At 37.4% G+C, this 15,512-nt stretch overlaps 1 protein-coding gene across 3 annotated transcripts in view; it reads left to right on the plus strand.

Moving 5' to 3' along the window:
* The window catches only part of NELL1 (neural EGFL like 1), an 872,742-nt gene that overhangs the window by 828,466 nt on the left and 28,764 nt on the right, over window positions 1–15,512 (plus strand). The window lies entirely within an intron of this gene.

Here is a 15,512-nt window from a genome sequence, read left to right on the forward strand (position 1 = left end):
CTGCTGATTAAAACTTCTCTTTCTCTGAAATGATCACCTGCACGAACTTGCTCACTCTTCTGGTGACATCATCCAGAAAAGCAAGGCTCAGACACTTGCTTGCAGTGGTCAGAGACAGGTGGGCTTCTGATACATTCTGAACACAATAATGATAGTACGAGGCCGTCTGGCCAAATGATGTCTTCTTTGTCGTTCTCAGTGCTGGGCTATTCCTTACGTTAAGTTGTTTGGAAGTGAGTTTAATGCTCTGAAAACAAAATTCTGTCATCAACTAGTTTTGCTTTATGCTTTGCAAAATGGGCCTATTGAAGTGTTTGATTTCCTTGTGCTTTATTTCTTCTTTTGTTGATCTTGCCTATTCATTTTCCTTTGATATTGCTTTCCTGTAGCTCTTAACATTGTATTTTTATGTCCCATTGGGATGGGATTGTTTAATATTTGGCTTACGGGCATGGGAACTCGGAGAAATTACTTGCTTAGTAGCCTTGTAGAGAGCTGGTCTCCTGATAAACTCAAGAGTGTTCCCTGGAAACACAGTAGAAATGGACCTTGAAAAGTCCCCCAATTCATTCACCTGCCTTCAAGTCTGTCACACCTGCAACAGACCTAGGGGCACCTATTTAGGAAAACTCTTTTACCAGGTGTTTAGATCATTAGCCCATAACACCCATTTTCCCCCTTATACATAAATATAGTTCCCCACATTTAAACTTAGGTCCATTGCCCCCAGTTGTTAAGTACCTCCTATATGCCAAGCATCCTGTAATTTAACAACAGCGTCCCACTTAATATAGCACAACTCTGAAAGATGAAGAAACTGAGTTTCTAAGTTTTAGGGGAAGTAATGTACACTTAATATCACAAGATATAAATGTGTAAGCTGGGATTTGAATTCTACTTGCCTCAAATTTTATAGTTTTCTCATCTTGCTACATGTCCTGTAACCCTCTACAGATGACATCTGTTGACATTTATAAAAACCAATTAAGTAATCAGTCAATCCAACTTGGCTGAGCTCAATGCTCAACTCAGTACTATGTTAATGACTGGGTAGGACATTCCCTCAAGAAGTTTTCAAGTTATTAAGTACAGTATTTAAGCATGTGGCACTGACTCAGAGCTAAAGTTTTGGGGTTTTTTGGCTACGCCGCGCAGCTTGTGGGATTAGTTCCTTGACCAGGAATGGTACCTGGGCCCTCCGCAGTGACAGCGTAGAGTCCTAACCACTGGACTGCCAGGGAATTCCCAGAGCAAAAGTTTTTGAGAGATGGAAAAGCTTGTTGTGGGTTAGAATAGTTGAGAAAGGCTTATGGAAGAGGTTGGTAATTAGGTCTCCATTCAGCCAGCAAAATGAAGATGAATCCCTTTACTAGTTCTTTTCTAGAAAATATTGTTTTTCTAAACCTTTGAGGAGGCTCACAACCTGACCCCAAATCCTTTTTAGGCTTTCTAGATCCCCAGTACCTGGAACAGGCAAGGGACTTTAGTTGAGTATGAAACCAAAATTTATTTTTCAGTTGTTGTTTTATTTAAGTCCATGATAAAGCAGGGCACTTACCAATCATTAAGAATTTTCCAAAGCTTCATTAATTGGTGGGGCTAATAATCCAAGCAGGCTAAGTTGACTTATTCTGCTTTGACACCTAAAGTACCTCCAAAGACTTCTGGAAATCAGACCGACATTGCCACAGGAAAGGAACAATTCCTGTCCTCTTATTTTGTTACTATAATGCACCTCCACCACCACTGCACTCCTTTATGAATAAAGTACTGGGCAGAGTTCTCTACATAAGTCTTTTTAAAAAAATAATTACCCATTAATAGCATAGCTTCCAAGAGGTCGTGGGCGGGGAGGAGGTCTGGCTTTAGGAGCTGAACTGAAACCCTGAATCAAATTCTGTAGATCATCCTCAAAACATGAACTTATTTGCAATCCTCTTTGTTTGTTTCCATTATTTTCAGTTGTAAGTATTCTATTCTGATTTGATAAGAAATATTTCCAGTACTTAAGCATCAAAGTGAACTATTATAATGGCATCATCTTAGAGGCTAAGGAGTAAAATCAAGGTTAAGATACAAAGTCCTAGCTTTTTAATCATGCCCTTGATGTTTCAAATTCAAAGAAAAAAGAATCACACAAGCAGAATCACACAAGCCAACAAAGGGTCAAGGCATACTGTTGAAAGAAGCAAAGTCAAAAGTTCTTTCCCCCTTGAGAATCAGTACATCGGGTTAGCTGATGTTTCATGCCAATGGACAGAAGTGGCCTTGAAACGTGTCCACAGCTGAATGGAGTTCAATGATAGAGCTAGGCTAGCGCAAATGGATTTGGGCTTTGTTTAGATGCCCTGTGCTTCCTTGACAGTGGCAATGATTTTGTGCACCTTTAGACCCCTTAGTTGATTAGGCACAGAATAATTGCTGAATTGCTTGGAACCCACGTTCCTCCAGCATTATCCAGATCGCAGAAACCCAGAGTGAAAAATGGTTCTCTCGCTGGGCTTGATCCCTAAATCCTAGTTACAGCCCAATTTCTTTTCATAGATACCCATCTGTGGCTTTTCCTTTCATAAATCTGTCCAGGGCCTTATGGAGACATTTTTGTTTTCTATCTGTACTACATGGAAAGACAGAGTGGTCTCAGCTTTATTAGTTTCTAGGAAATGCAGCATTTTAGTATGAGTGGTTACATTTATATTGGAGATCATGGAGATGAATGGGGAAATGGATACACAGTTAACCACCTGTCATGCCATGGTAGAGTCATGAACAATTTATTTGTTGAGGGAACATATGAAGGGGAAGTATGCTCTATATTCTGGGAGGATGCAGAAAGCAATAGGGAATGACTTCACAGAGTAGGTGAACTTTGAAGGAAACATTAAAGGATGAGAAATTTATCCAAGTAGAGGTGTGGGGAAGGTGAATTCCAAACAGAGGGAAAACAAGAACAAAGAAACAGAAGCATAACGATATATATTAAAGGAAATATGAAGTGAATGTTGAGATTAGAATATCAGGAGCAAGTGAGCAGCTGAGGATCACGAGAGATTTTTTCATTTAGGATTGGTGTGGCCTAATCGTGGTCTGATTGACAGCATGATGGACAGACTGGGGAGATCAAGGCTAAATGGAGAGATACCACTTAGGCTGAAGTAAAGGTTCAGGAAAGTAAAGGTGAGAACCTGAAAGAGCAAGAGAGGTAGGATCACTTGGGAGCTAACACAGAAGTAAAATGATGGGCCCTGATGAATGATGATGTCAGACACTCAGCCTCTGGGGCTATGTGTGTTCTTATAATGTAGGCACAAAAAAGCTTCAGAGAGACATGCTGGAAGCTTAGCTGCCCATTTTCCTGGGTGGAAAGAATTGAGGTGCCAGTTTCAAGTGAAGAGACAGGATTTGCGATTTACTCCTGTACCTACACCTTCACCTACTACTACTACTATCATTAGTAGCTGGAAAATCCAGTGGGAGAAAGAGAAAAGCTATAAAGGCCAGATTTCATATCTGGGCTTCATTCAGGGGGTTTGTTTTTGTTTTTCTGTTTTGTTGTTATTTTTGTTTAATTAAAAAGAAAGGTAAACTAAAAAGAAAAGCATTCATCCTGAAAGTAAATATAATACTGAGGACCTGAGCAAAACCAGGTCTTGAGTTTTTCTGGAAATTACAGAGATGGGTAGAGAAATAGAAATTATAAGCAGTCACCCACCATTCATATTAAAGTCAGGGCCAAAGAGCTGTGACAAGGAAGTTGGGTAAAGTGTTAGAAGATTTTTTTGCCTTGAAATTGTCTGGAATACCGGCCATTTGATCTGGCCTCGTATAAGCCTTTGCCCAGAAACTGAGGAAGGTGGCCACAGTAGGGAAACTAAAGGCTTCGTGCTTTTCCTTCAGGTAAGGAGAGAATAACCCTCTCTGCAAGGAGCTGCCAGTAAAATAGCCCTGCCATTCTCAGCATGGCACTCACTCCGAGAGTGAAGAAGAGGGATGAGTCAGCCTGTGCCTGGGGCCAGGGTAGATCTTAGACTTCTAGAATCCTGCAGCTACTCATAAAAATGCTTTGCTTTGCTCTGCTCTGCTCTCAGAACTTAACCAGCACCATTATCAATACCTTCCTGTCTAGGGTGTTCTTGATGGCCGGAGTTGGCTGTGCAGGCCCTAAGGTTGTGTTTCCCTTTCTTTTTTTTCCCACTTTTGTTCATTTTTATTTATCAGTTAATAATAACAAATACTTTCCTGTATGTGTGGAATTCTTGTTCTTAGAAATATTTAGTAGTAGAGAATCCATAGGGAAAAATGTGAGTTGTTACACTATATGTGTCTTGTTATAATATTTTACTGGTATAGTTGATTTAAAATATTGTATTAGTTTTAGTTATACAATAGTGATTCAATATTTTATACATTATATGCCATTTAAAGTTATTATAAAATAATGGCTGTATTTTCCTGTGCTGTAAAATACATCCTTGTTGCTTATTTATTTTATACATAGTAGTTTGGATCTCTTAATCCCCTGCCCCTATGTTACACAACCCCCCCTTCCCTCTCCTCACTGGTAACTACTGGTTTGTTGTCTATATCTGTGAGTCTGTTTTGGTTTTGTTATACTCATTTGTTTTATTTTTCAGATTCCACGTAAAAGTGATAACATAGAGCATCTGTCTGACCTATTTCACTAAGCATAATACCCTCTAGCTCCATCCATGTTGTTGCAAATGGCAGAATTTCATTTTATTTGTGTATGACTGAGGTAATAGTCCCTTGTATATACATATCACATTTCTTTATCCATTCATCTGTTGATGGATGCATAGGTTGCTTCCGTATCTTGGCTACTAAAAATAATGCAGCTATGAACTTCGGGGTGCATCTGTCTTTTCAAATTAGTGTTTTCACTTTCTTTGGATATATACCCAGGAAAGGAATTGCTGGATCCTATGGTAGTTCTATTTTTAGTTTTTTGAGGAACCTCTATACGATGTTCTATAGTTGCTGTACCAATTTACATTCCCACCAACAGTGTGCTAGGGTTGCCTTTTTTCACATCCTTGCCAACATTAGTCATTTATAGACTTTTTGATTATAACCATTTGAACAGGTGTGAGGTGATATCTCATGGTGGTTTTGATTTGCATTTCTCTGATGATTAGTGATGGTGAATATCTTTGCCATGTGCCTGTTGGCCATCTGTATATCTTCTTTGGAAATATGTCTATTCAGGTCTTCTGCCATTGTTAAATTGTTTTTTTTTTAATTGAATTGTATGAGCTGTTTATGTATTTTGCATATTACCCCTTATTGGTCATAACATTTGCAGATATTTTCTCCCATTCACTAGCTTATATTTTTGTTTTGTCAATGGTTTCCTTTGCTGTGCAAAAACTTTTAAGTTGAATTAGGTCTGATTTGATTTTTTGTTTGTTTTTTAATTTTATTGGAGTATAGTTGATTTACAGTGTTGTGTTAGTTTCAGGTATACAGCAAAGTGATTCAGTTATACATATACATATATTCATTCATTTTTAGATTTTTTTCTCTTATAGGTTATCACAGAATATTGAGTTCCCTGTGCTATAATATGTCCTTGTTGGTTATTTATCTTATTTATAGTAGTCTGTGTATGTTCATCCCAAGCTCCTGATTTATCCCACCCACCATGTTTCCCCTTTGGTAACCGTAAGTTTGTTTTTGGTATTTGTAAGACTGTTTCTGTTTTGTACCTAAGTTCATTTGTATCATTTTTTTAAAATTAGATTCCACATATGAGTGATATATGAGTGTGTGACTTACTTCACTCAGTATGATCATCTCTAGGTCCATCCATGTTGTTGCAAGTGGCATTATTTCATTCTTTTTTTATGGCTGAGTAATATTCCATTGTATATATGTATCACATCTTCTTTATCTATTCCTCTGTCAATGGACACTTAGGTTGCTTCTATGTCTTGACTATTGTAAGTAGTGCTGCAGTGAACACTGGGGGTGCAGGTATCTTTTCAGATTATGGTTTTCTCCAGATATATGACCAGGAGTGGGAATGCTAGATCATGTGGTAGTTCTATTTTTAGTTGTTTAAGGAACCTCCATACTGTTCTCCACAGTGGTTGTACCAATTTACATTCCCACCAACAGTGCAAGAGCGTCCCCTTTTCTCCACACCCTCTCCAGCATTTACTGTTTGTGGACTTTTTGATGATGGCCATTCTGATGTGTGTGGAGTGATACCTCATTGCAGTTTTGATTTGTATTTCTCTGATAATTAGCGATGTTGAACATCTTTTCATGTGCTTTTTGGCCATCTGTATGCCTTCTTTGGAGAAATGTCTATTTAGATATTCTGCCCAGTTTTTGATTGGGTTTTTTGTTTTTTTAACATAGAGCTGCATGAGCTGTTTGTATATTTTGGAGATTAATCCTTTGTTGGTTGTTTTGTTTGCAAATATTTTCTACCATTCTGTGGGTTGTCTTTTCATTTTGTTTATGGTTTCCTTTGCTGTGCAGAAACTTTTAAGTTTAATTAGGTCCCACTTATTTATTTTTGTTTTTATTTTCATTACTCTAAGAGGTGGATCCAAAAAGATCTTGCTGTGATTTGTGTCAGAGAGTGTTCTTCCTATGTTTGCCTCTGAGAGTTTTATAGTGTCCGGCCTTTCTTTTAGGTCTTTGATCCATTTTGAGTTTATTTTTGTGTATGGTGTTAGAGAATGTTCTAATTTCATTCTTTTACATGTAGCTGTCCAGTTTTCCCAGCACCACTTATTGAAGAAGCTGTCTTTTCTCCTTTGTATATTCTTACCTCTTTTGTCATAGATTAATTGACCATAAGCGTGTGGGTTTATTTCTGGGCTTTCTATCCTGTTCTCCCATTTACAAGGTTATCTTTTTGTTTTGTCAACGGTTTCCTTTGCTGTGCAAAAGGTCCCATTTCATTTTTTTTTTTTTTTGCTTTTGTTTTTCCTTTGCCTGCGGAGACAGAGTCAAAAAAATATATTGCTATGATTTATGTCAGAGAATATTTTGCCTATATTTTCTTCTGGGAGTTTTATGGTTATTAAAGACATTGAGGTCTTTAATCCATTTTGAGTTTGCTTTTGCATATGGTGTGAAGAAATGTTTTAATTTCATTATTTGACATGTAGCTCTCCAGTTTTCCCAGCACCACTTCTTAAAGAGGCTGTCTTTTCCCCATTGTATATTCTTGCCTCCTTTGCCATAGATTAATTGTTCATAAGTACATGGGTTTATTTCTGGGCTGTCTATTCTGTTCAATTGATCTATGTGTCTGTTTTTGTGCCAGTACCATGCTCTTTTGATTACTGTGGCTTTTTAGTATAGTTAGAGAGTATGATACCTCCAGCTTTGCTCTTACTCTTTTTTTTCCCCACAAGATTGCTTTGGCAATTGAGAGGCTTTTGTAGTTACATATAAATTTTAGGAGTATTTGTTCTAGTTCTGTGAAAAATATCATGGGTATTTTGATAGGAATTGCATTAAATCCATATTGCTTTGGCTAGAATGGGTATTTTAACTGTATTAATTCTTCCAATGCAGGAACAGAGAATATCATTCCATTTCTTTTTATCCTCTTCAATTTCCTTCAACATTTTATAGTTTTCAGAGTATATGTCTTTCACCTCCTTGGTTAAATTTATTCCTCGGTACTTTATTCTGTTTGATACAATTTCAAATGGGATTTTTTAAATTTTGTCTTTCTGATAGTTCATTATTAGTGTATAGAAACGCAACAGATTTCTGTATATCAATCTTGTATCCTGCAAATTTACTGAATTCATTTATTAGTTCTAATTGTGTTTTGATGGAGATTTTTGAGTTTTTTATATATAGTATCCTATCATCTGCAACTAGTGACAGTTTTACTTCTTCCCTTCCAATTTGGATGTCTTTTATTTATTTTCCTTGTCTAATTGCTGTGTCTAGGACTTACAATATTATGTAAAATGGAAGTGGTGAGAATGGGCATCCTTGTCTTATTCCTGAATTTAGAGGAAAGGCTTTCAGCTTTTCACCATTAAGTATGATTTTAGTTGTGTGTTTGTCATAATTGACTTTCATTGTGTTGAGATATGTTTCCTGTGTACCAACTTTGATGAGAGTTTTTATCATGAATATATGTTGAATTTTGTTAAATGCCTTTCTACATCTACTGAGATGATCATGTGATTTTTATCCTTCCTTTTGTTAATGAGGTGTATCACATCGATTTTTCAAGTATTGAACCATCCTTGCATCCCTGGAATAAATCGTACTTGATCATGATGTATCATCGTTTTGCTGAGAATTTTTTGCATCTATATTCATCAGAGATATTGGCTTGTAATTTTCTTCTTTTGTACTGTCTTTGTCTGGTTTTGGTATCAAGGTAATGCTGACCTCATAGAGTGAATTTGCAAGTATTCCCTCCTCTTCAATTCTTGGAATAGTTTAAAAAGGATAGGTATTAGTTCTTCTTTATATGTTTGGTAGAATTCCCCCTGTGAAGCCATCCAGTCCTGGACTTTTCTTTGCTGGGAGTTTTTTTTTTTTTTTTTAATAAATTCAATTATACTACTAGTAATAAGTCTATTCACATTGTCTGTTTCTTCCTGATTCAGTCTTTGAAGGTTGTGTTTCTAGAAATTTGTCCATTTTTCTAGGTTGTCCAATTTGTTGGCATATAACTGTTCATAGCATTCTTATTATTATTTTTTGTATCTCTGTGATATCAATTGTTATTTCTCCTCTTTTATTTCTTATCCTGTTAATTTGGGTCCTCACTCTTTTTTTCTTATGAGTCTGACTAAAGGTCAATTTTGTTTATCATTTCAAAAAAATCTCTTGGTTTAATTGATCTTTTCTATTATTTTGTTTGGTCTCTATTTTATTCATTTCCTCTCTGAACTTTATCATTTTCTTCATTCTGCTGGCTTTGTGTGTTCTTCTCTTTCTAATTCCTTTAGATGGTAGGTTAGGTTGTTTATTGGAGATTTTTCTTGTTTCTTGAGGTAAGCCTGTATTGCTATAAACTTCCCTTGTAGGACTGCTTATGTTGCATTTCATGGATTTTTGAGAGCTGTGTTTCCATTTTCACTTATATCAAGGTATTTTGTGATTTCCTCTTTAATTTCTTCATTGACTCATTGGTTTTTTAGTAGCGTGTTGTTTAGTCTCCACGTGTTTGCGCTTTGCCCATTTTTCTTCAGGTAATTGATTTCTAGTATCTTGAATTTGTTGAGTCTTGTTTGTGGCCTAGTATATGATCCATCCTGGAGAATGTTCCACAGCACTTACATATAATGTGTGTATTCTGCTGTTTTTGGATGGGATGTCCTATGTATAAATATTGAGGCCAGGTGGTCTAATGTCATTTAAGACCACTGATTCCTAATTGATTTTTTTGTTTGGATGATCTGTCCATGATGTAAGTGGGGTGTTAAGTCCCCTACTCATTATTGTATCATTATCAATTTCTAACTTTATGTATGTTAATATTTGCTTTATATATTTAGTGCTCCTGTATTAGATGCATATATATTAATGAATGTTATACTCTCCTTGTATTGATCCCGTCATTATTATATAATTCCCTTTGTCTTTTGTTATAGATTTGTTGTAGTCTATTTGATCTGAGTAGTTACCCTAGCTTTCTTGTCATTTACATTTGCATGAAATGTCTTTTCTCATTCCCTGAATTTCAGTCTGTGTGTGTTACTACCTCTGAAATGAGTCTCCTGTAAACAGAAATGGGTCTTGTTTTTTTTATCCAAACAGCCACCCTATGTACTTCATTGGAGCATTTAGTCAGTTGACATTTAAAGTGATGATTATTGGTAGATATGTACCTATTGCCATTTTGTTGATGGTTGATTTTGTAGTTATTCTCTATTTTTTCCTTCTTCGTTTAGTTTCTTTCCTTGTAGTTTGATGATTTTCTTATAGTGATATGTGTGTTCCTTTCTAGTTTCGTATAATGATGGTAGCTTTTTGATTTGTGGTTACCATGGGATTCATATATGTTGACTTATATTTACTAGTTTTAAACAGGTAGTCATTTAAATTCAAACATATTCTAAAAGATCTACATTTTTTATTCCCCACATTTTGTATTTTTGATATCACATTTTACATCTTTATGTTTGTCCCTTTATTGATTATTATACAGTTGATTTTACAATTTGTTAATTGTATTTTAATCTTTGTACTAGCTTATTTTAGTGGTTGATCCTCAGCCTTTACCTAAGTTTGCCTTTACTATTGGGATGCTTCCTTTCCTATCAACTTACTTCTTGTAATGGCCTTTTCTTTTCCACTTAGAGACACTTTATCATTTTTTCTAAAGTTGGTTTAGTGTCAATGAACTTTTGTAGTTTTGCATGTCTAAGAAGTTCTTTATCTCTCCTTCTATTCTAAATGATACTCTTGCTAGGTAGAGTATCCTAGGTTGCAGGTTTTTCCCCTTCAGCACTTTGCAGGCCAGAAGGGAGTGACATGGTATATTCAATATTTATATAGAAAAATCAGCTGATAACCTTATTGTAGTTCCCCTGTATATGACTGTTTGTTTTTCTCTTGCTGCCTTTAGAATTGCCCCTTTATTTTTAACTTTTGCCATTTCAATTATGATATGTTTAGTGTGGATCTGTTTGGGTTCATCTGTTTGAAACCCTCTGTGCTTCCTATACCTGAATATCTGTTTCCTTCTTCAGGATTGGGAGGTTTTCAGCCATGATTTCATCAAATACAGTTTCAACCCCTTTCTCTCTCTTCTCCTTCTGGGACCCTTATAATGTGAATGTCAGAACATGTGATATTGTCTCAGAGGTCCTTTAAACTGTTCTATTTTTTATATTTGTTTTCTCTTTGCTGTTCTGATTGGGTAATTCCATTATTCTACTTCCAGATCACTGTGAGTTCTTCTGTATCACCTAGTCTGATGTTAATTCCTTATAGTGTGGTTTTTATTTCAATTATTGTATTCTTTGGTTTTGAATGACTCTTTATATTTTCTAGTTCCTTGTTAAAATCCTCACTTTATTCATCTATTTTTTTCCCTACTTCAGTTAGCATTCTTGTTATTTATGCTTTGAACTCTTTATCTGGTAAATTACTTGTCTCTCTTTTATTAGTTTTTTTTTTAAGGGGTTTCCTCTTATTCTTTCAGTTTAAACAAATTCCTTTGTCTTCTCATTTTGCTTAACTTTCTCTGTCTCTATGAAATTAGGTGAGAGAGTTACCTGTTGGGGTCTTGAAGGAGTGTCCTTCTGTGAGAGCATCCCTATACAGTCTACATGTGTCCAGGGGCTTTAGTGGGAGAGCTGGATCTGACATGAGCATGAGTCATGTGTTTCACCAGAATGTGCTGGAAACTAACACATTGGTAGGATATGGGTCTGGAGATGAAGTTGCTAGGACCAGAGCCAAGTGTGATCTAGGGCTTCTCCTCTGCTCAGTGGTCAGCACCACCCTACTGGGTCTGGGATCGAGTCCCAAGTTGCTGGAGCAGAAGCCCTGAGGTTCGAGTATGAGCTGGCTCCATTCCCTCTATGTGTATGCTCTTTCCCCTCCTAATACCAGCACCCTCACTCCAGAGGAGAACAATGCTGGAGCAAGAAGGGCTGGAGCAGGTGCCCTCTGTGGGTCTAGGCATGGGCTGTGGTACCTCTGGACCCAGTCAGAGTCCAGGACCTCTTCTGATGTGCTGCCTCCATAGGGGCCAGAAATGACTGCCCCCACTCAGCTCACATCCTGCACTGGGACTGAGCTGCCTTTTTCCTTCACAACTAAGCTCTCTCTTCAGCTGCTTTAGCCCTCATCCTAGTGTGGAGCTGCACCAAAGGGCAGGTGGGGCTGGTGTGAGCACTCAGCCTGGGTCTAGGGACGGGCTGTCCCAGCACTGGTGTCTGGGACCACTTCCGAGGTACTGCCTTGGTAAGCACCACTATTGGCTGCTCCCTCCCTGTTCCTGCCTATACCCAGTTATGTCCCTCAAAACTGAGCCTTTACCCCTGTGTGGAGCTGCACTGTGAAGCAAGTGAGGCCAGAGTGTGCCCAACTCAGGCTGGGGCATGTACTGGGGTGGTTGCAGGAAACAGCCAGAATCCAGCACAGTTTCAATCCACCCTTTTCACCTTGTTTCAGGAGTAACCAAGAATGTGCACCTTCCTCACAAATGGAGTGCAGACTTCCTACAGACCTCCTGTTAATTCCACTGGCTGTCCAACCATCCCACGGGCTTTGTATTCCCCTTGTCAGACCCCAGGGCTGAGGCACCCAATATATAGCTCTGACTGCTCACTCCCAGGGAGGATTCCCCGCCTCTTCTGAGTACCCTCCCATGGGAACAGGTACTGACCTTATAACTTCTCTTCCCTTTCTACCTGACACTGTGTGACTCTTTCTTACAACCTTTGTTGTAAGAGATTATTTCTACCAGTCTCCAGTTAGTTTTCATTGAGAACTGCTTCACATGTAGATGTATTTTTGATGTGTTCATGGGGGCTTTGGCATCCTCTTACTCTGCCGTCTTGGTCTCTGTCCCTGTGTTTCCTTTTCTTTGCTTCTGCCTTCAGTACTCTAGGGGTCCTTTGAAGAACGAGGCTCCATTTTTATTCCCCTGACTTCGTATTCCTGTGCAGTTCCAAACCCTGCCTTTTCAGTGCAGGAGCTTGAGGGTTATGCCATACTCGTTCCCCAGTGGACTTGGTTACTTTGCTTCTCCATCAGAGGTTTTCAAACTTTTTCTTGCACAGAATCTCTTGTGAGACTTTCCTCACTGACTCTACCCCTCAAACTTTCTGATATAGTAGGTCTGGGTCGAGGCACAACAATTTGCATTTCTAATTATGGGCATACCTCAGAGATACTGGAGGTTCACTTCCAGACGACAGCAATAAAGCAAATAAAGTGAGTCATACAAATTTTTGTGTTTCTCATTGAATATAAAAATCATGTTTACACTGCACTGGAGTCTATTAAATGTGCAATAGAATTAAGTCTAAAAAAGTATATATCAAATATTTTATTGCTAAAAAATGCTAACCATCATATGAACCTTAAGTGAGTTATAATATTTTTGCTGATGGAGAGTCTTGCCTTGGTGTTGACAGCTGCTGACTGGTCAGGGTGTTGTTGCTGAAGGCTGGAGTGGCTGTTTCTTAAAATAAGGCAACGGTGAAGTTTGCCACATTGATTGACTTTTATGATTTCTCTGTAGCGTGCAATGCTGCTTAATAGCATTTTACCCACAGAATTTCTTTCAGAGTTGGAGTCGACCATCTCAAATCCTGCTGCTGGTTTATCAACTAAGTTTATGGAATATTTTCAGTCCTTTGTTATCATTTCAAAAACCTTCACAGCATTTCCACCAGAAGTAGATTCCATCTCGAGAAACCACTTTCTTTGCTCATCCATGAGAAGGAACTCTTCATTCATTAAAGCTTTATCATGAGATTGTAGCAATTTAGTCAAATCTTCAGGCTCTCCTTCTAATTCTAGTTCTCTTGCTATTTCCACAACATCTGCAGTTACTTTCTCTACTAGAAGTATTTAAACCTTCATAGTCATCCATGAGAATTGGAATCAACTTCTTCCATACTCAGAATGTTATGTTGAACTCTTCCCATGGATCGTGAATGAACGTTCTTAATGGCATCTACAATGGTGAATCTTTCCAGAATGTTTTCAATTTCCTTTGCCCAGGTCTATTGTAGGAATCACTGTCTATGGCCTTATAGGCTTACAAAATGTATTTCTTAAATAATGAAACTTGAAAGTCAAAATTACTCATTGATCCATGGGCTGCAGAATGGATGCTGTATTAGTAGGCATGAAAATAACATTAATCTCATTATACATCGCCATCAAAGCTCTTGGGTGACCAGGTGCATTGTCAATGAGCAATAACATTCTGAAAGGAATCTTTTTTTTTTTGAGCAGAAGGTCTCAACAGTGAGCTTAAAATATTTAGTAAACTATGTTGTAAACAGATGTGCTCTCATGCAGGCTTTGTTGTTCCATTTATAGATCACAGGCAGAGTAGATGTAGCATAATTCTTAAGAGCCCTAGGATTTGGGGAATGGTAGAAGAGCATGAGCTTCAACTTGAAGTCACCAGCTGCATTAGCCCCTAACAAGAGAGTCAACCTGTCCTTTGAAACCAGGCATTGACTTCTCCTCTCTAGTTATAAAAGTCCTAGAGTCTTCCAATATAAAGCTGTTTTGTCTATGTGGAAAAGCTGTTGTTTAGCTTAGACACCTTCATTAATTAGCTAGATATTCAGGATAACTTGGTGCAACTTCTACATCATTACTTCCTACATCACCTTATACTTTTTTTAATTTTTATTTTTTATTGGAGTATAGTTGATTTACAATGTGTTAGTTTCAGGTGTAGAGTAAGGTGATTTAGTTATACATATACATATATCCTTTTTCAAATTCTTTTCCCATATAGGTTATTACAGAGTATTGAGTAGAGTTCCCTGTGCTATACAGTAGGTTCTAGTTGATTATTTTATATATAGTAGTGTGTATGTGTTAATCCCAACCTCCTAATTTATCCCTCCCCCCTCATGTTACCCCTTTGGTAACCATAAATTTGTTTTCTCAGTCTATAAGTCTGTTTCTGTTTCATAAATAAGTTCATTTGCATCAATATTTTTAGTTTCTACATATAAGCGATATCATATGATATTTGTCATTCTCTGTCTGACTTCCTCCACTTAGTATGAGATAATCTCCAGGTCCATCCATATTGCTGCAAATGGCATTATTTTATTCTTTTTTGTGGCAAATATTCCATTGTATATATGTACCACATCTTCTTTATCCATTCCTCTGTTGATGGACATTTGAATTGATTCCATATCTTGGCTATTGTAAACAGTGCTACAATGAACGTTGGGGTACATGCATCTTTTCAAGTTAGAGTTTTGTCTGGATATGTGCCCAAGAGTGGGATTGGTGAATCAGATGTTTAGTTTCACAAGGAACCTCCATACTGTTCTCCATAGTGGCTGTACCAATTTACTTTCCCACCAGCAGTGTAGGAGGCTTCCCTTTTCTCCACACCCTCTCCAGCATTTATTATTTGTAAACGTTTTGATGATGGCCATTCTGATGTGTGTGAGGTGATACCACATTGAAGTTTTGATTTGAATTTCCCTGATAATTAGCGATGTTGAACATCTTTTTATGTGCTTTTTGGCCATCTGTATGTCTTCTTTGGAGAAATGTCTATTTAGATATTCTGCCCAGTTTTTTTATCTGGTTGTTTTTTTTTTAATATTGCACTGCATGAGCTGTTTCTATATTTTGGAGATTGGTCCCTTTTCAGCCATATTGTTTGCAAATATTTTCTCCCATTCTGTGGGTTGTCATTTCGTGTATGGTTTCCTTTGCTGTGCAAAAGCTTTTAAGTTGAATTAGGTCCCACTTGTTTTTATTTTCATTAGATCATAAAACATTCCTGCAATTTATGTCACAGTGTGTTCTGCCTATGTTTTCCTCTA

This window comes from Delphinus delphis, chromosome 8 (assembly GCF_949987515.2).
Source record: "Delphinus delphis chromosome 8, mDelDel1.2, whole genome shotgun sequence".
Lineage (NCBI taxonomy): Eukaryota > Metazoa > Chordata > Mammalia > Artiodactyla > Delphinidae > Delphinus > Delphinus delphis.